The 21,772-nt window shown below is 43.2% G+C and overlaps 1 protein-coding gene across 1 annotated transcript in view; it reads left to right on the top strand.

The window, feature by feature from the left end:
• Nucleotides 1–21,772, top strand: part of nav2a (neuron navigator 2a) — a 797,383-nt gene that overhangs the window by 362,555 nt on the left and 413,056 nt on the right. The window lies entirely within an intron of this gene.

Below are 21,772 nucleotides of genomic sequence, written 5' to 3'. Positions count from 1 at the left end.
TGGTGATGGTCATAAAGTATTTTTTATTATTTAGGTGTTCTTCTTTTTAAGCCTCCATATGCTGGGCTCATGTCCAAATATCTGTTAATGCCATTTTAATTTGAGAGCCAAGATTCAGCCGGCTCTCTGGCACATTTAGTATTAGCCCTGAGTTTTACTTGCACCGTGTCCCAGTTAAACGTGTGTCTGGTTGAACTTGTATGTGTGTATATCAGAAATTGTGTGTCCTTCCTTCTGACAGTGTTGCAATGTTCCTGAATGCGTGTTTCCGATGTTTTTCCCATGTATACAGATGGGCATGCACTGCATGGTATACTGTATACTGCCTACCATGTCTCTGATGCAGATTTCTTGCTTTTGGCATTTAAAGAACAGTGTCTGCAGGTTTATGGGCTATTTTGAGCTCTGATTTGGAGAGGAAGAGGGCTGTACTTTCCGATACAATCCTGTGACAGGGAAGGGTGTACCAAGTAGGACGTGAGATCAGGTTAGAGTCGATTGTTTGCCGAGGTCTGTGGCGCCTCCTACATAAATATTGTTTGATAAACGTCTTGGGGTAGCCGTTTTCCTGTGTGTGGTCTCCTTCTGTCTGTATGGGTGTCCTTCAGTCACTTTCCACACCTAACGGTGCGACGTTTAACAGGCCTGTCGATTGTAAACTGGCCCTCCGTTAGTTAGTGAGTGTGAGTGCCTGTGTCCAATTTGTGGATAATTGTGCCCACAGGACATGTGTCTCAAAACATCTCTCCATATTTGCCATTAGTAGATACAGATTGAGAGATAAAAAAATTCTGTCAAGTATCCCAGTGCCCACTCATTCTTTAAGCGCTGAGACCACTGGAAATCTGATAGGCCCAATTTTTTGCCCATCTGGGGTGGAGTTGTGGCTGTGAGGCTAGGTATCTGTGCTGGCAATTTGAAGGTTCCTGTAAATGCCAGAAGTGCTTGAGCAAGACCCTTAACCTGCAGTTGCTTCATCCTGGGTATGACATTACTTTGCAAGCAGGTCCTTCAACTTACAGGAAAAATCAGCGAGTTGGTGGCAGGATTGGCACTCCATACACCATATAAAAAACACCCATTGTTCCAGTGTGGTGCGGAGTTGTCACCCACTGCACTCGGGTCCCAATCCAGATGGTTTGTCATGTGGTGAATGCGGCAACACGCTATCAGCGCATACTCCCAACCTTTCCTCCTGTCCTCTTAGATTTCCAATTAAGCTTATTCCTCACATAAAGCCATTTCTAATTTCAGAGAAGTGAAGATGCAACTCCATCTAGAGATTCAGACATAGGCTTTGCGACTTAAACGAGAGATTCATTGAAAACGGGTACAGGAACTCGAGCTTCAAGAATTAAGGGTGCTGAGAATAGCCAATTGGTTTGGGAGTGATGATGAGGAGCTTGCCGAAGAAGTAAAAAGTCACGACAGATGCAGGATTCAGACTTCGTACAAGGGAGGACTTGTGCGGTTTTTAGAGCTGCAAACCTGTAGAAGGCGATTAACGTGATCTGGAATGTAATACATCCATTTAGATAGCCTATCAATTCTGTAATAAATTACTATAAAAATGTGTCTTTCAAAACTTTCCGGTATATTATAGACATAAGCACCTCTTGTATAACAATGTCAGATGATGAACTGGTGAATCTCTCACTGTGCTGATTGTGCCAGAGAGTCCATCGCTATTTGTAATGTGTACCTTTATCTTTCATTCATCTTCATTAGTTGTGTTTTCCATTAGTCTTTGAATTTGCTTTGGCTGATAAAAATGATCATTTTAAAAAAGTTATTGAATGTCTGTCAGATATTTTTACTGAGAATGATTAGTTACTTGACAGAGACACAATAGCCAGTGTGTATGTTGCATATCTTTATATATATAAAAGCCAAATACCACTGACTCACACATCATGAAATCTGCCGAACCATGAAGACTTGGGGCTTGAAATTTCGAATGTAGGTTACCTTTGGCCCATAGGTGCGCAATAAGAAATGGTTTTAAAAACTTCGTGGTCCAAGTGAGAAATTTCTTATAGTTTTTATGTTTGTATGTCTGTCTGCTTTTCATGAGAGAACTACTTAATGCATTTAGATCGGGTTTCTTTCTATAATTTGCTTCAACATTCCGTTGATTTTGCGACTTTCTCATCGCGCTAAGTATCACAGTTCACTTGCAGTGCCAATTCATTAGCACGAATCCAAGAGAGACTCATTGGGCTGCGGGCAGGGGGGCGGGGCCCTCGTTACTCATGCGTCAGCCTCGGGCCATAACCTTAACTCCGCTCAGTTAGCAAACAAGAGAACTACTTAACGGATTTAGATCTTTTTTTTTTTATAATTTGCTTGAACATTCCGGTTGATTTTGCGACTTCTCTCATTGAGCTCAGTATCACAGTTTGCTTGCAGGAGCGATATATTCATGCTAATCCGAGACAGACGCTGCAGGCCGAGGGGAGGGGGAAGAGTGACGTCAGGAGTAGAGAGCTGGGCGGGTCCCTCCTCACTGTCCTGTTTCACTAATACGCGGGCAAAGCCACGGGGGATGGCTAGTCTATACTAATAAAAGGCAAAGCCCTCACTCACTCACTCACTCACTCACTCACTCATCACTAATTCTCCAACTTGCCGTGTAGGTAGAAGGCTGAAATTTGGCAGCCTCATCCCTTACAGCTTAATTACAAAAGTTGGGCAGGTTTCATTTCGAAATTCTACACATAAGGGTCATAACTGGAAGCTATTTTTCCCCATATAATGTAATGGAGTCTTGAGTTGGAGATGGCCGTGGGGGGCGGAGTTTCGTGTGACATCATCACGCCTCCTACTTAAGTACGTAGAGAACAAGGAAGAACTCCAAGCACAAAACGCCATTTCACAATTGAGAAGGCAGAAAAACATTATGAAGCAAATGATGCATATGCGGAAACAAAGCACGGCGTGAACCGTAAGTTTATATTAAATTAAGTTCATAGACAGGCTGCCACTAGCGTTTGTAATTTAGTGCCTGCCCATATAAGGCCGTCCATCAGCGGCAATCCAATACAAACACTGCCGGTAAATGTTCACGGGTGAAGGACTGTGCTTATGCAGAGGAAGATGAGATGGTCAGGGTGGTGTTTGGCACAAACTCAGCGAAACTGCGAGAGAAACTTTTAAGTGCCGGGTCTTAGCTGACATTACACGAGATGGCACCAGTACAGCTGGGAACCTTCGATGCAAGAACACCAAGCGGCTCACGTGAACTGACGCAGTGCACAGACAAAAGCAACAGTTCCAAAGAGTGCTGAGCAAAAACCGAATTACACAATTGAGAAGGCAGCAAAAAAATATGAAGCGTCTTATACATACAATCATATTCATAAGTGCAGCTACTGCGGAAACAAAGCACACGGTGGAAAAAGTGAATGTCCTGCTAAAGGAAGACAGTGTAAAAAAACCCGTGCATGCAGTTTGTCACATCTCAGATAAAAAGGAAGACGAGCTGTTTATTGATGCAGTAAGGAACTAATCGATGAATGAAACCTCTTATCTTTACAACGATTGACAAACACGGAATGTAACTTGAACACATCCTACAAATACGAGCCTGATTGAAAGAAATAATGATAATCAAATCCTTGATGACAGCAACATTCAATAACACTCACAAAACAATTACTGTATATTGACAATCATGTTACGTTATTTTTAAAATGTTCCCTTTTCTTTTCATAACTTCTACTTCTCCACTGCGGTACACGGGTATATATATATAAATGTATATATATACCCCGATCTACAATACATACTTTAGCATAGACAAGCCACATGCTGTGGCGCAATTGTAGAGTCTTCACCTCTAATGCCGACATTCGAGGTTCGATTCCCGAGAGGGGGTGTACTGACTATGTATGCGCGCTACCGATTCATTTTACCTTCGCATCAACTTGGTTTGGGACGTATGAAAAAATATTAGGTTAACGCAGAATCATGTTACGTTATTTTTAAAATTTTCCCTTTCTTAGCACAAGCACAGCTGAGAAGCTTCGATGCATGTACTCCATAGCGTTAAAAATAACGCATTTAATCACACTTTCAGTTCCAAGCAAACGGAACTTTTGTCAATGCATGATTTCCTGGTACATCCATTACACTGATGCACACATCACAGCTACAAAAATGTTAGAGTCGGAATAAAGCGTTCCTACGACTGATCATTTCGACTACCGAAATAAGCCTTGATAAAAGCATGGTTTTGTGCACACTGAAAAGCAAGCAAAATTAGATGCATTACAGAAAGCGGACTTTGTGGCTCTTACTGGGGATCATTGGACTTCCATGACCGTTAGTAATTCTAATTACATCTAATTACAAAATGTTCAGTGATCACACTGTTTTAGCCTAATGTACAAAATAATTTTGGCTAATGTTACTCAGAGTTTAAAGAGTAAGCTGGTCAAATTACCTTTTATGTTTCTGACTTATTTTTTTAAGAAGAAAACTGCACTTTATGTTGAAATTTTGGTTATTATTATTTAAAGACAATACTATTCTGAAAATGTACTTAAAGTACTTAAACTACCACTTTATTTTTAAGTCTGCCCAATTTTAACCAGGGATGATATTTTTGTTTCTGTTTTGAATTCAAATGCAGTTTAAAAGCTTTTTTTTCAGAAATTAAAACAGCTTCAGTTTACAATATTCATGTCCATGTCTATTATTTGATTCTGTCGCCCACTAAAACCGTTTTAAAGAAAAAAAAACAAAAAAACATTTGCGATTTGGGGCAAATTTACATGTGCGATTACATACGATTAATCAAGATTAATTCTTACACAGCCTCTAATTAATTGGATTAATTTTTTTAATCGAGTCCCACCTAATATATATATATGTAGATATATATATGTAGATTTGTATATATATGTGTATATACAGTATATATGTAGATATGTATATGTGTATATACAGTATGTATATATGTGTGTGTGTGTATATACAGTATGTGTATATATGTATATGTATATATATATGTGTGTGTATATGTATATATATATAACTGTATATATATATGTGTATAGATGTGTATATATATATATATATTTATATATATGTTTATATGTATATATGTTTATATATGTGTCTGTGTGTGTATATATATATATATATATATATATGCCAGCAACACTCATGACAATGACAAAACAATTACATTGTTAATCATGTTACGTTATTATTAAAATGTTTCCTTTTCTTTTTACTTCTCCACTGCCAATCGCAGGTATTTTGCTATATATATATATAATATAAATAGATAGATATGACAACAACACTCATATCAATGACAAAACAATTACATTAACAATCATCTTACGTTATTTTTAAAATGTTTGCTTTTCTTTTTCATAACTTCTTTAACACACTACTTCTCCGCTGCGAAGCGCGGGTATTCTGCTAGTCTATTTATATATGTCTGTGAGTATGTGCGGTATCTATCTACTGTATATACAGTATGTGTGCATTTATGTACATTACTAGACATTAAGCCCGTTACAATAACTGGCGCTAGAACAGTGCATAAACATTTGTATGAACAGTCTATATTAAATGGCAAGTGACCTTATTTGTAGCTGTAATATACGTCACTGTATTGTATGACTTTAATTTTCTCTCGCAGTAATACTGGTTTGTATTTCCGTATAATGCCTGTAATTTTGTCTGACAATAATACAGTGCAACCTCAGTTCACAACCATAATTCGTTCCAAAACTCTGGTCGTAACCAGATTTAGCCGTGAACCGAAGAAATTTCCCCCATAGAATTGTATGCAAATACAATTAATCCGTTCCAAACCATATGAACTGTATGTAAATATATATTTTATATATAAGTTTTTAAGCACAAATATAGTTAACTATACCATGGAATGCACAGCGTAATAGTAAACTAAATGTAAAAACATTGAATAATACAAAGAAAACCTTGAACAACAGAGAAAACTAACACTGCAAGAGTTCGCGCTATAGCCTTACGACCATTCGCTAAAAACACTTTTTTTAATGAGTTTTAAGCACAGGGAAAAAAATGAACATTTGAACAATACGTAATTTAATAAACAACCAAGAAAAGTAACATTGCAACAATGCACATGCGCGCCTGTGTGTCTGTGTGTCCCTTGCGGGCCTGTGTGTGTCTGTCTCTCTCGCACCTGTGTGTGTGTGTATGTCTGTCTCGCGTGCGCCTGTGTGTGTGTGTGTCTGTGTCATGCGCGCCAGTGTGTGTGTGTGGGTCTGTCTCGCGCGCGTCAGTGTGTGTGTGTGTGTCTGTCTCATGCGCCAATGTGTGTGTCTGTCTGTCTCGCGCGCACCTGTGTGTGTGTGTGTGTCTGTCTCGCTCGCACCTGCCTGTTGTGTGTGTGTGTCTGTCTCGCTTGCGCACGCACCTGTGTGTCTCTCTCTCTGCACAGGGAATGCACAGGAAGAGACCGAACACGTGCCGTGTGGCCCCGCGCATGTGCACTTCACCAGAAGACACACACACACAAACACCTGGATGCACACAGGGGTTTTATTAAAGAGGATATATGATATACGATGTGTGTATGTATAGACTCATGCATGCTGTATGGATTTGTTCTCTTTTTTAACAAATGAAGCCCAGGAAGGCTAAATGGCCATCTCAGGGTCGCTCAATCAGTTGGAAATAGGGAGCCTGGTCAACAGAAGTCCATTGGCCTCCACACCACCACACATGTTAATAACTGCAGTTGTGTGCCCTCATTTCAGTCACTCACAGGCCCTTTGAAGAAATTCTGCTCTGATTTGATGTTTAACCAACGGTTACGTGGCCATTGTGCTCTGAAAGATTTTCACTGGGAAATCGAGATCAACTGCATAAGACACCATGTAATTAAATATTCCCAATGTGTGTTTCACACTTTTACTTACCGGCACGGTGATTCAGAAGTGCGGAAACTTAATTAGCATGCATTAAATACAAACCTCTCTCCCTTTTTTGAATTTACAATGTGTTGGAATGGAGAGGCATAGTGGCCGCTTTGTAACTGCTTCCGATGTTGGAGCTGCAAAAACGAAACATAAAACTTGGTTGCGGTGGAGCTTTATTTGCACCTGACTACAGATTCCATTAATGTGATGTGTTTATCGGCGGCTCTGTGCCCTGCTTTGCTCCGTGACGTCTTTCTTTGTGGGGCCGGAATGCACTTTGAAGTGTCGTAGCTTCTGCAGCTGGAGGGGTTGGATTATTGTGTGTGTCTTAAAGAGAAAAGAGATGTACCAGAGGAGATGAAACACTGACTTGATTTGACATGTTGCAAGCATTCGGAGCTTGCTGCAGGGCCCTGGTGCTTTTACACAGCAGCCGCACCCCCCCAACTACGAACATATCTGCTGTTCAGCAGTCTGCTAGCACTCTGCCCGACTCCAAATTGTCAAGTGTGCCTCGTTTTCTGGCTGCAACAATGGGTCACTTTATCATTGCGGTTGACCTGATCCATTTTTCACTTATTATTACGTATAGTTCATCACTTCCTTACTGTTATTTCAATAAAAACCTTGTTGACTCCTTTTTTAATGTGAACTGTTTGACATTTACCTTGATTTCCTTATACAATTATTTATGGTATGGCTGATACAGACACAACAATAGCAGCAGGAGAGATTATTATATGAAAAACAGAGAATCTTAAAGGAAAATAAGAACCGAAGAAATATGAACCACATATACTGTAGAAGTAATCAAGATGTGTGGCACAGCGCCTGGGGCTTCGGACTGCAAAGTACAAGGCGGCACATTTAGTTCCTGCCTACATCTACTGCTACTGTGTAACCTGAGCGAGTCACTGATCCTGCCGGTGCACCATGCAGAGGGAAAAACAGACATAAATAACTGTGTCAACTTTAGATAAGGGCATCGGCTCAAAATACATTAATAATAAATCCATGTCGTCGTATATACATTTATAAATGGCAGAGCCTATAAGTGTTTGCACTGCAGGGTGTACATCGAGAGATCAGGATGCAGACCTTCTTAAAATTGTAATATAAATAATTATAAAACAAATAAAACTCATGTAGGAAGCTTAGCCTTTGCTATATGAAACCCGTATTCTACAATGATATATCTGCTAGGTCTTGATTCATCATTTAAATCAAGACTGAGGACTCCGTGTTACAGCATAGTATTCTCTTCTTACATCTGCCATTGACGCTGTTTCATATTGCCCTCTTAACCTTCTTTTTTATTATTTGCAACATTTTTTTTTTGTTTCTAGCTATTACTCTGTTCCTCATTTTCTTGTTTTTTCTCAGATTTCTTGGTTACACTGTTTGGCTTGAGGTGGATATTCTGCCATAAGTAATGGGGCTGCTTAGAGACATCTTATATTCCACTAACTGCAAATGGAGTGATCCATATACCCTGTCTATATATATATATATATATATATATATATATATATATATATATATATATATATATATATATATATATATATATATATATATATATATATACAGTATATATACAGTATATATATATACAGTATATATATATATATATATACTGTATGCACTGTATATATATACTATGGGGCTTTGCCCCCTGCTTGCTTTGCTTGCCAACCCCCGGGCAGGCGCTATGCACCAGCCACTTCACGAATGTGACGCTCACGTATGTGGATTTCACTTTCACCAAACATCAAATCTTTTAATTCTCATGGATATGCCTCTTCATTGGGAAGAAACACTACTTTTCCCTGATGGCAACATAAATTAGACGATCTACAAGCCTCCGACTTAAAGTTTAAAGCTGAACAGTAACTATATACTTCTGTCATATCACCTATGTCCCTATATTCTATCTCTTTTTGCTGTTCTGTTATTTCACCGAGTAATAATTTCCATTTGTTAAAGCTAATGCAATCTTTACTATTATTTTTTTGAGACTTTCTAATTTGAGTACTTTCATAATCTCTAACCTGCTCTACATGTGTATCGCACCAACATTTTTGAACCTCTTTACAATGTTCTACTTTATCTTCTACTCTTTGTCTTTTATTTCCAACCCCGCTTGGAGCTGAGAGTGCAGGAACTGTGTCTGACAATAGCATTCACACGAATGAGAAGCGCTTGGACCGTGGCCGTGGTTGTAAATGTTTGAGAGGAGGACAGGACTTATCAAAATCTTTTGGCAAAAAGTCTTGTCTCATGGGACCTGAAAATATCTCCGCGCGAGTTGAAATTATCTCAGAGAAAGTCTCGTCTCAGGATTTCCTTTTAGTCAGCTCATCAATTGCTTAACTCATGGTTTACTATAGTTTAAACTGGCCTACTCCAACCACAAAGCCGTAACTTAAGGTTTGTTTGGGTAAGGCCAGACCACCTAAAGATCCCTGATGTTAAAAATAAGATTGGGCGCCTAATCTTAAAATAGTATAAGGGTGCCTTATCTTAAATTTGTAACTCTCCTTTTATTTATTTTAGAATCCCTAATCTTAAAATAGTATCCCTGTAGCCCTGATGTTAAAGGCAGATTGGAATACAGTATATCATAGATATGTTATACAATATCTGCCAAATAATGCAGAGTACACAACACGTATTTCGCTTTTATTGGGGCTCATCAGGTGTACAATCTTTTGTATACCCTTATGGGAATTGAACCTCAGATGTCAGCACCTGAAGCAAAGCCTCTGACGTTGCGCCACCGGGGTTAGAGATAGGCTTGGTTTGCTTATTTGACAGAGTGAAGATCGGAGTATTACATTCTTAGGTCTGAAACACAATCTGACAAACATCCACCGCGTCCTTTCATTTGCGAAAGGCAGATCAGAATATATCATAGATATGTTATACAATATCTGCCAAATAATACAGAGTACACAGCACATGTTTCACATATATACAACATATATATAAATACTGTATATACTGTATGCACACTACTGGTAAGAAGTTTTAGAATACCTCAGTTTTTCCTCTGATTTAATCAGTTGAAATACAATGAATGACCTATAATGGTGTAAAGGTGAGCATTTCATTTAATACTCTGTAATTTAGTTCATGGATATTGGAGCCAGAGCTTGCCAGTCCATTGCAGGGCACACTCACCTGATTTAGTTAGTAACTATTTTAATGCACAAATGCTTGTAATGTGAGAGGAAAGCCTCTTGCACACTGAGAGAATGTGTAAACGACATGTACTGTAGGTACACTATATGGCCAAACGTTTGTGACAGCTGACCATCACACCTGTATGAGCTTGTTGGATATCCCATTCCAAAACCTTGAGCATTAATATGGAGTTCCTCCCAATTTGTGGCTATAACTGCCTCCTTTTTCTGGGGAGGCTTTCCATGAGATGTTGGAGTGTGCCTGTGAGAATATGTGTCCATTCAGCCAAAAGAGCATTTGTGAGGTCAGGTACTGATGTTGGACAAGAAGATCTAGCTTGCATTTGGCATCCCAGTTTATTCCAAAGGTGGTCCACTCAAGCTCCTCCACACCAAAGTGGTCAAACAATGTCCTTACGGAAATTTCATGTACTGACTTGTGGCAAAGGTGGTGCCCTACTACAGAACTGTAGTAATTAATAATGTGATAAAAGGCCTGGCTGTCCTTTAATTTGAATGTGTATATACGGTATTTGCATGATGTTTTTTTGATTAGGCCTACTACAACGCCATGTTTAAAGTCACTGAGCTCTTGGGTACAACTGATGGTACTGCAAGAGTTTGTCAATGGACATTGCGTGGCTATGTGCTTGATTTTATACACTTGGTAATAATGAATGCATCGGAAATATCTGGAAGTTAAAAATCCGGAGGGGTGTCTACATATTAGTTGCCATATAGTGACCGTCTTGGCCAGAATTTAAACCTAGGAGATATTAATTATGAAAACTAATTATTGTACCACCATTTACTTTACAAAGTAAAGTTTATATGACCATCTATTGGACATTCACTCCTTGTGGTTGAGAAATGCTTGCTGTTTTACTCTTGATGTTCCTAAAACTAACACCAACACTTACCTCACGAGGGCAAACGTGCCTTTTAGATATCACAAGGGCATGTGGCCTGTTCATATTTATCTCTTCTGCCTTGGCCGCATAATGGGTCATTTTGTGCTCTTCTACTTGTATTAGCATGTAGCAGATAGTTGTTTGTTGCCTTTTCGTTACTACCCTCAGTTACCAGTCCGTCACTGAAGAATCCATGTAATAGGGATTATTTTCTAAATCCTTATTTCTCGGTGGCTTGCCTGTTGGTTAATGGTCTTACAAAGAAGTAGCATACGGTGCACGATTCAGACAAATCTCTGAGCACAAGGAGATCACAACAACATAAGGTGCATACCTCTGCTGTCACCTCTAATTTTACAGCGGAGCATGGCGTCTGTCACACCTTTATGTTCAGTTTTCACTCTGTGTGCAGAAAGCCAAAAGGTGGAACCATCCAGCATAATGAAGATATTTATTATGAGGAGGTTTAGGGACAGGAACATTATTGAAAAGCCCCAAATCAGCCCTAGGGGATGAGTGTTAAATATAAGTCCAGGGTGTTTAATCATCTGCAGAGTTGATAGCCAACTTCCTTCCTCCAAAGCAAGAATTCCTGTCCCTTTGCAGGATCTCTGCTGGCAGTCCCAGTTAAAGGCATCTTCAGAGACATACTGTATTCTTAGTAGTCGACTCCAGTTCCCCCTTCTCCTGACCCTGTTTGTTTGTAACTACTCTGAACATGTTGAGCTCATGAGGAGTGTCGATGGACTTTACCGCAGGACACACTTGAAGCAAATTTAAAGAAGGTAACTGTACATTCCCTCTGCAAAATTCCCAAAGCTGTCCATCTGACTCCCATATCTGGATCTTTAAATGATGCCTGTAAGCCCAGTCAGTTTTAAACCAGAGGTCTATTATTACTGTGAGAGCAGATGAAGGTGTAAAGATGGTCAAGTTTACGAGTGAACCTCAATGTGCTTTGTCAGTTGACCTCCATTCTTTCAGAGCTCCTTTCTTTTGTACCATTCTCTCCTGATTTTTATCCTTCCCAGTGGCAAAAAAAAAACTTGAAGCTTTTAAAAGCTGCTTGGACCAGATGTCTTCACCTTGAGTATCAGCTTAATGCCAAAGCAGCTGCTTCTAATGCAAGATTAGCGTCTAGTCATAAAATCAATTGTATCAGCAAACTATTTATTTCTTTTTGTATTTTATTGAAATCACACAACATTCCATACAAATAAATCAATTTTTACAAAAATAGGATCTAAAACAAATCAACCTCCACCCCTGCGTATCGGCAAATTAAGTGAGAAGACAACTGCATTGCTTCTTGCAGAATCTCCACTGACCGATTTTTACACATTTTGAGACATTTTTAATTTTAAACTCTCCAAATAAAACAAGCAATGCCCTGTACTTTCTCAGGACCACAAGTGAACCCCACTGTACTATGGCTGTCTGGGTTAATGAACAATGACATTTTGGCTTTTTAATTACCCCACCCTTCCATCTTCTGAACGCACTTTATCACTGAGTGCTGCACAGCCACAACACAATGATGTCACACGTGTATTTTCTTATTGCTGTTAAAAAGAGTCATTAAGGAAAAAATAATATCTGTTATTTTCCCAACCCAAGTATGCTGTCTACCGGCTCAGCTTGACTATACGCACCCTTAACGGACCACAAAATGAATTTTTCATAAATGCATAATTGAATGGGTGAGCTACAATTTTATCTCTTACCACTCTTGCTAAGTTTTTGTTACAGATTGTCAGAAAGGTTTACCGAGTGCGTCTGACTTAATAACACAGTCGTTCCCGTTCCCCGATATACAATGCCCACGTGTCACATTCAGGCTGCTACTCTGCCTTTCATCTTCCTTCTGGCATCTTCCTGTGCCCATGTTCAGAACAATGGTATGTTAATAACCTTCATTTTTCATAGACTTTAGGGCATATTTTTCTCCTGTTGTAATTACTTAATTTATATATGTAACAGGAAAATTTGATGCGTTAATAACTGATAGCAATGTAATGTATTCAGTTTGGACTAGTTCTGCACTTGAAACCTGCGAGAAGAGATTTATTATGTGTGTGTGTATATATATATATACTGTATATTTGTGTGTGTATGTATATATACTTTATGTGTGTGTGTGTATATATATATATACTGTATATTTGTGTGTGTATGTATATATACTTTATGTGTGTGTGTATATATATATTGTCACAAAACGAGTCAAAGACAGAAAAAGGTTTGGGGCAGCCACCCATGTAATTTGGTATCCTGGCTGCAACTTCGTTTTCTTTCCAATACCAGCACTGAAGTGCTTACAACAGAGTCCAAAACAAGACTGACACAGAAGGGAAAAGGGAAGGCTTTTAAAGGGGGAGACAGGAAGTGAGGTCATAAGGGTCGGGCACGTGTTCATTGTTCATTGGTTTAGTCCCGGATGTGACATCAGGGGCCGGAGCTGGCAAGGTCTGTCTCCATTGGCTCGGTCCCAGAAGTGACGTCCAGAGAGACAGGTGGAACCTCCCGGGTTAGGTCTACAGGGAAGTGAGAAAGAGAGTTAGTGCGCTCTGCCACATCCCGGCATGGCTCAGAACTGCCTTCACTCGAGCCCTTTAGCTGCCTCCCATGCGCGCGTGTGTGACAAGGCCCCCCCCTCAGCCCAGACCCGTCGGGTCGGGCGACCTTAACCGAGAGGTCGTAAACCCGAGAGAGCATCGGCGTTGGCATGGAGAGCACCCGACGATGAACGCGAAAACTTGTACGGCTGCAGGTCAAGAAACCACCGGGTGACCCGCGGATTCGACTCCTTGTGCAGGGCCATCCACTGTAGAGGTGCATGGTCCGTGACAAGGGTGAACTCACGGCCCAACAGGTAGTACCTCAGCTGAGTGATCGCCCATTTAATCGCCAGAGCCTCCCTCTCCACCGCCGCATACCTGGTCTCCCGGTCCAACAGTTTCCGCTCAGGAACATGACGGGTGTTGACACCATCGACACTTTGGCTCAGCACGGCTCCCAGGCCTGTGTCCGGCGTCCGCCTGGAGGATGAAAGGCAAAGAAAAGTTAGGTGCCATCAAAATAGGTGCGGACGTAAGGGCCTTCTTCAAGTCACCAAATGCAGCGTCTGTTTTGCAGTCCATACCACAATGTTCGGGCCCTCTTCTTTGTTAAATCAGTCAAGGCGCCTTTCTCCAAAACCGGGTACAAACCGGCGGTAGTACCCGCTAACCCGAAAGGCTTGGACCTGCCGCTTGGTTCATGGACGGGCCATTTCAGAATGGCATCAATTTTGGAGCACTGTGGCCTTACGGTACCCGACCCACCAGGTAGCCTAAATATTTGGCCTCGCTTAATCCAAAGAAACATTTCTTGGGATTAATCCGAGCCCGCCTCACCAAGTGTCCGTAATACCGCTTGGACATGCTGTAGGTGTTCCTTCCATGTGCTGGAATAGATGACCACGCCATCTAGGTAGGCAGCACTGTATGAGTTATGAGGCGAAGCACTTTGTCCACCAGACGCTGAAAGGTTGCTGGAGCCCGTGTAACCCAAATGGAAGGACACGATACTGCCAGTGTCCGCTAGGGGTACTAAACGCGTTTTTCCTTCGGAGTCCGTTAAAGGAACCTGCCAGTACCCTTTGTCATGTCAAGTGTGGTCAGGTATTGAGCCTGTCCAAGCCTCTCGAGGAGGTCGCCCACGCGTGGCATTGGATAGGCATCAAATTGGGAGACTTGGTTGCCGACGGAAGTCATTGCAGAACCTCCAACTCCGCCAGGCTTACCGACGAGCACAATGGGGCTGGACCAGGGACTATAACTCTCCTCAATTACACCTAGTTCCAGCATGCGCTTGATCTCAGTTCCACTTCAGCCTTTTTGCCTCGGGAAGACGGTGCAGGCGTTCTCGGACAACAACCCCGGCTCTGTCACAATGTTGTGCTCAATCAGAGAGGTCCTTCCGGGTGTTCACTGACTACCTCTCGAACGGTCCGGATAACTGTTTCCAGCTCCTGCCGCTGCCTGGGTCTCAAGTCTGCGCCAAAGTTAAGGTCGTGTGTGTGAGCGAAGAGTGAGCGGGCTGGCCGGAGGAGGGATCAGGGTCCCTGTCCTTCCACGGTTTCAGCAGGTTCACATGATATACCGCTCCTTTGGCCGACGATTGGGTTGACTCACCAAATAGTCGACCAGTCCCTTCCTCTCCTTAACTTCAGAGGGGCCCTGCCAGTGGGCAAGCAACTTAGAGTGGGAGGTAGGCACTAGGACCATGACCCGATCTCCGGGTGGAACTCCCAAGAGGCGTGCGCGGTTGTAGTAGCGAACCTGTGCTGCTTGAGCCTCCTCCATGTGACTTTTAAGGACAGGCGAATCTTTCCAAATCTATCGCAGAAACTGCGATATACTCCAGTATGTTAGTGGTGGGAAGAGCCTCTTCTTCCCAGCCTTCTTTCAAAATATCCAATATGCCCCGAGGTTGTCGCCCATACAGTAGTTCAAAGGGGAGAACCCGTGGAGGCTTGTGGGACTTCCCGATAGGCAAAAAGGACGAGGGGGAGGAGCTGATCCCAGTTCCTTCCATCCTCGCTGACCACCTTACGTAGCATTTGCTTGAGAGTCTGATTAAACCTCTCTACTAATCCGCCGGTTTGAGGATGATACACGAGGTTTTAAATGCTTTATTTTCAGTAACCTGGCAGTCTCCTTGAACGTCTCCGAGGTGAAGGGGGTCCCCTGGTCTGTCAAGACTTCTTTGGGGATCCCCACGCCAATACCCCTAGTAATTCCCGTGCGATGGCTTTAGAGGTAGCTGAGCGCAACGGAACAGCTTCGGGGTATCGTGTAGCATAATCCACGAGGACTAAAATGTACTTGTGTCCTCGGGCTGAGGGCTCTAGAGGTCCCACCAGGTCGACCCGATTCTGTGGAAGGGAACGCCAATCAAGGGAATAGGAACAAGAGGAGCACGGTCCCTCCTAGGAATCTGTCGCAGTTGACACTCCGGGCAGGAAGCGCAAAAGCGACGAACCTCCTCATTAATTCCTGGCCAGTAAAACCGGAGCTTGATCCGCTCCAGAGTTTTTTCGGTGCCCAGGTGGCCACCTAGGAGGTGGGCGTGTGCTAGCTCGCAGACCTGCCGCCGGAAGGTACGCTGCACTAGCAGCAGCCTCGCCTCCTGCCCGTCATGCATTGCTACGGTAAAGGAGGTCATTATCTAACACAAAGTAGGGGCCCTGTGGCATCGACTGACTAGTGCTGGCCATTGACAAGGACCACTGCATTTTTACAAACTTCAGGGAGTCGTCATTCCATTGCTCCCTTTGAAAGAAGCCGGCGTCTTTTAAATTGAAACCGCAACACGGAGAGAGGGTCAGCGCCGACCTCAATGGGCGTGGTTTCCTCCCGCCCGCCGGGCGTTGGTGGATGACGGTCAGCCTGCGACGCCCGGAGTTGCCACGCCAGCCAGGACGGCTGCTTCACCTCTCTGCCGGCTGATTACACGGCGTGGAGGCAGCTTGAGACGGTTCATCTCCGCCCATAACGAGGCCCAACTTAACCCCGGAGTGGTATGTGTCTCACCGCTTTTAATGTCAGACCAGTCCCGCCCTAGTATCACGGGTGCGGAGGATCAGGAAGGATTGCCACGGTTACTTTCTGGACTGATCCTCCGTAGCTAATGACAAGCGGCGGTGCTGTACCAGCGGGTTTCCCCGTGGACACAGGTTATACTGGTCTTGAATTTTAGCCATTGTCGCGGTAGCACAAAACGGCGGGCAACAATGGAAATGTTGCTGCCGGAATCGAGCAGAGCGAAGTTTTAAACCCGCTAACGATCACCACGCCTGTATGCGGGACCGCCAACGGGTTTGTCAGAGCACACCAAGCCCTCCTCCCCTCCACCTGCATTCCTCCTCGCCTCCAAGCGGTTTTGCGTGCCAGCGCCGCGGACGCCGATGCAAGCTCCGGGTTATACAGGGAGGGGCTAGGTCTTGGGACATACCCCGGCTGAGTTTGGCAGAAGGACGGTTCCGCTCTCCCAGAGTGTGAGGCCGCCTCTGTGTTTCCAGAAGCTCTATGAGCTCAGACATGTTCTTAAACTGCACGCCCCAGACCGGCTGGGTGAAGCCCTGGGGAAGTGCTTTCAGGAGCAGATAGCACGCTACCTGCTCAATGACCTGGTGGGGCTTGTTTTCCAAGGGCCGTAGCCACTGCCATACTTTTGCCCATAAGGACCAGGCTTGTTTACTGGTCGGCCTCTCAGGGTCCAACCTCCACTTCGTTATTTTACTCACCTGCCAGTCTGGGGCACCCCAAGGTGGTAAAGGGGCTGTGGTTTCACTGGGGGCAGGCACTCTCCCCCAAGAGAGCATACTGAGTCCCTCTTGTCTCCCTCCAGGGCAGCCCAATTCGGTGAGCCCCACCCGCACACTCCCTGGCCTCTCTAGACGGCCTAGTTCTGCGTGCTGGGAGCGGAGCCCGCACAGGGTCTCGCCGAACCACGGGGCACCCTCCCCGCCTGAATACTCGGCCCCGGCACGCTCCCACCTGGGTGTTTTGCAGGTCCTGTCCCCTTCTCTTCTGGGACTTCTCCATCCTGCCGGCTACGCCACTGTCACAAAACGAGTCAAAGACAGAAAAAGGTTTGGGGCAGCCACCCATGTAATTTGGTATCCTGGCTGCAACGTTTTCTTTCAATACCAGCACTGAAGTGCTTACAACAGAGTCCAAAACAAGACTGACACAGAAGGGAAAAGGGAAGGCTTTTAAAGGGGGAGACAGGAAGTGAGGTCATAAGGGTCGGGCACGTGTTCATTGTTCATTGGTTTAGTCCCGGATGTGACATCAGGGGGGCCGGAGCTGGCAAGGTCTGTCTCCATTGGCTCGGTCCCAGAAGTGACGTCCAGAGAGACAGGGGGAACCTCCCGGGTTAGGTCTACAGGGAAGTGAGAAAGAGAGTTAGTGCGCTCTGCCACATCCCGGCATGGCTCAGAACTGCCTTCACTCGAGCCCTTTAGCTGCCTCCCATGCGCGCGTGTGTGACAATATATATATACTGTATGTTTGTGTGTGTATGTATATATACTTTATGTGTGTGTGTGTATACAGTATATATACTGTATGTTTGTGTGTGTATGTATATATACTTTATGTGTGTGTGTGTGTATATATACTTTATGTGTGTGTGTGTGTATATATATACTGTATGTTTGTGTGTGTATGTATATATACTTTATGTGTGTGTGTGTATACAGTATATATACTGTATGTTTGTGTGTGTATGTATATATACTTTATGTGTGTGTGTGTATATATATACTGTATATTTGTGTGTGTATGTATATATACTTTATGTGTGTGTGTGTATACATATATATATATATTAATTAAAATAGAGCAAACAAGTGGGACAAGAATGTAAAAAAGAGAGTGCATTTTGGAACATTGCAAAGTGTTTTCTGGATCAGAGGCCCCTTCCCTAAGCAGGAAAACAATCTAATGAGAGTACAGTATCCTGTTTTCTGGCCATAAATGGAACTAAAAACACTCCTTCTGTGGGTGCTTCCTGTCCGGGTGGACACCTGCAGCTAATGGAGAGCAGAGAGCAGGGTGAGGAAGTTCTCTTCACTCATCTCACTTGGTACCCCATTGCCGTTTCTTACCGTATCATCATCACCTCTTCACCTCTAGAGCACTTTTTCTCGTTTTTATTATATGTGTCTCATTTTGTAGGCACCTACTCAAATGATCACATTTCTAGCATGATCACCAAGTCATTAAAAAATCTTTTTAACTTTCATGTGCAGGTTATTTGGCCATTTTTTAGTTGCTGAAAGCTTGCCATTCTGTCCCGGCTTTTGTTCACATATGCGCTCACCCCGACTTTGCTCAAATTTATTAAGTGTAGTGTAGTGAAAACTTCCAGAACATGAGGAGAACATACAATGTTTAAAAGGAAAATTAATGTTATGAAGGGGAGAAGGTACTAGAGTTTTAAATCAAAATGAGATTGGAAGCTGGTGCAGGGAAGGTCAGAGTGATTGGCTTATAAGCACTAAGATTACTGAAATGAATAAGCAGGCAGTGAATGTCTTCTGCACTGTGCTAATCTGAATTTAAGACGTTTAAAGATGTTTTGCACATTTTTAGCAATACTTTTCTAAATATAAAAATTAAAAATGCTTTTTTTTTGTGATGGTGTGGTGGCACAGTGGTTAGGGCTTCTCAGTCATGAATCCAGTAAGAAATCCACACTTTTCATTGTCAGTTTACTGTGGATACTCTCATTTTCCTCCTGGCTTTGCATTTCCAATTCTAAGTTGATGCCATGTGGGCGATGTGTGAGTAGGCACCTCAGTACACAGGTGTCCCATCCAGGGCCGGTTGCTACCTTACGTCCAGTCCTATTGGATAGTAGCTCCTGACCTCCTAGTCACCCTGAATTGGATTAAACATAATTTATAATCCTCTCCGGGAATGACCGCCTTATTGTGGCGTAAATGTCTGTGTGCCCCTGTAACCCTAGGAGCTGTTCTCCAGAGCAGGAGTTTCTGGTGGAGCCTCCCAAGTTAAATTGGTCCCAGATGAGAGGTGAAACAAAGACCAAAAGAATGAGATTGTGGGTACAAGCGACCGAAAGGAGCTTTCTCTGCCAGGTGGCTGGGCTGTCCCTTAGAGATAAGAAATGCAGACATCCAGGAGAGGTTCGGAGTAGAGCCGCTGACCCTCAACATCAAGAGGAGCCAGTTGAGGTGGACTGGGCATCTGATATGGGTGCCTCCCTATGGCATGTGGGCACCCAGGGCTCGCTGGGAGGATTTTATCTCCCGCATGGCCTGGGAACACCTTGGGATCCCACAGTATGAGTTGGCATGTGTGGCTTTGGAAAGGGACGTAAGGGCCTCACTGCTAAGACTGTTGCCCCCATTAGCCATCTTCGGATATTTGAGAAGTGGAAGTCTGACCTCCTGACAGCAGACAGTGCCATTATTATATTCATAATGTTTGCCAAGGCTTTTTCTTTTACCACTGCTGTAGAATTGGCATGTGCCTTTGAGATGTCTCCCTGGTACTCGGGTTCAGAGAACAGCAATATTATTTTATTTATAAAGTGGAATAAAAAAACAGTAAAAAACAAACCGGTCATGACAAGCTTATACATACTGTACAGTATGTAACACAGGACATAAAACCAGAGGCCGTATGGCATAATAATAGGACTTAGATTGAAGCAATAAAGTGGTATTGAATTTAAGTATAATCAGAGACTGGTGGCACAGTCTTTACTGACAGAGCTTCGGCCTTACAGTATATCTGTGGCGTAATGGTTTAAAATTACAGCCTTGACCTTGTCTGTATGTGTGTGTGTACTTGCCACACTCGCATTTTTGCTTTTGTGGAATTTTCCCCCACTTCCCAAAGGTGTCCATGTTAAGTCAATTAATAGCAGTGAGTGAATGTTGGTTGTAGCATGAACGTGCCTGGCAGTGACTGGGTGCCCGTCCAGAGTATTTACTGCCTTACAGCCAGTGCTGTTCTAATCAGCTTCACCTACACATCCCTAAGTCTCGATGTATAGTAAGTACAGAAGTGTGTGCATGCAAATGTGCCCAGTGCGTAAAGGAATACCCACCTCAAAGTGACATTTTTTTAATATGTTACTGTGACGGTCCGGCTAGGCTGCAGCTGCCATACTCCCTGAAACCGGGTCTGCTGATATTCATGTACTGAGGTGAGCTCGCCAATGAAGACTCATGAAGACAAGAGTAAGGTGCAAACAGAACATAGTGCTTTTAGTCCAAAAGGGCAAAAGTGCATTGCTCTCCAAGAATAAAGAATTAAAAAAAAATAAATAAAATGGAGGTTTAAAAGTCCAATAAGTAAATAAAGAAATAAACCAATGAAGCAGTTGAAGTTAAAACACAGTCAGGATCTTCTTTTAAAACGGAGGTCTCCTCTGCTCTAATTTAACAGAGGAGACATCGACCGACAGGCACAGTCATCCTTCTCTTCAGCTTGGCCCCCAGCCACCTCAAGCAGTACCTGATGGGGTACCACCAGACCCCTCTTCGTCTCCAGGGTCCCACACAGAGTGTTTAGTCGTTCCTGCTTCTAAAGAGCTCAGCAGGAGTGCCTCTGCCCCTCAACCATCGTACGCTCGCTCATCCCAACCGCCTGCCTTCTCCCTGTAAAGCCACCATCCTGATTCTCACGTGACTTTCTTTCTCACCTTTACCCTTCAGAGTTCATCTTTCATTCTTTCTTTTCTTTTCTCTCTTTCCTTCCTCGATCTTCTCAGGCTCCCCTTAATATTCTTGTGGATGTGGCATCCCAGTTATCAACTGTGGGGTCCCTATGTAAACAGCTGACCTGCACACCGAACACCCTGAGGCTGCACCTACAGATTCTTTTTTTTTTTCTTTTTTAAACTTGTGCCACCACGGATTTCTATCATCACAGTTACTAACTTATTGTAGTTTGTAGTGATGGCTGAGAAAATGTTTAAATCTTATGGTGAGGGCGCAGTGGTGGCTCTGAGGCTATAGGTCTGTGCTGGTATCCAGAAGGTTGCCGGTTCGAATCCCCATCACTGCCAAAGGAGATCCTACTCTGCTGGGCCCTTGAGCAAGACCCTTAACCTTCCATTGCTCTAGGAGTGCTGTACAATGGCTGACGCTGTGCTCTGACCCCAAGGGGTATGCGAAAACTAACAAATTCCTATTACGAGAAATTGTATAAGGCAAAAAAAAAGAATG

Source organism: Polypterus senegalus, chromosome 1 (assembly GCF_016835505.1).
Source record: "Polypterus senegalus isolate Bchr_013 chromosome 1, ASM1683550v1, whole genome shotgun sequence".
Taxonomy (NCBI): domain Eukaryota; kingdom Metazoa; phylum Chordata; class Cladistia; order Polypteriformes; family Polypteridae; genus Polypterus; species Polypterus senegalus.
The sequence above is the reverse complement of the archived record's forward strand: the minus strand, read 5'-3'. Positions and strand labels throughout refer to the sequence as shown.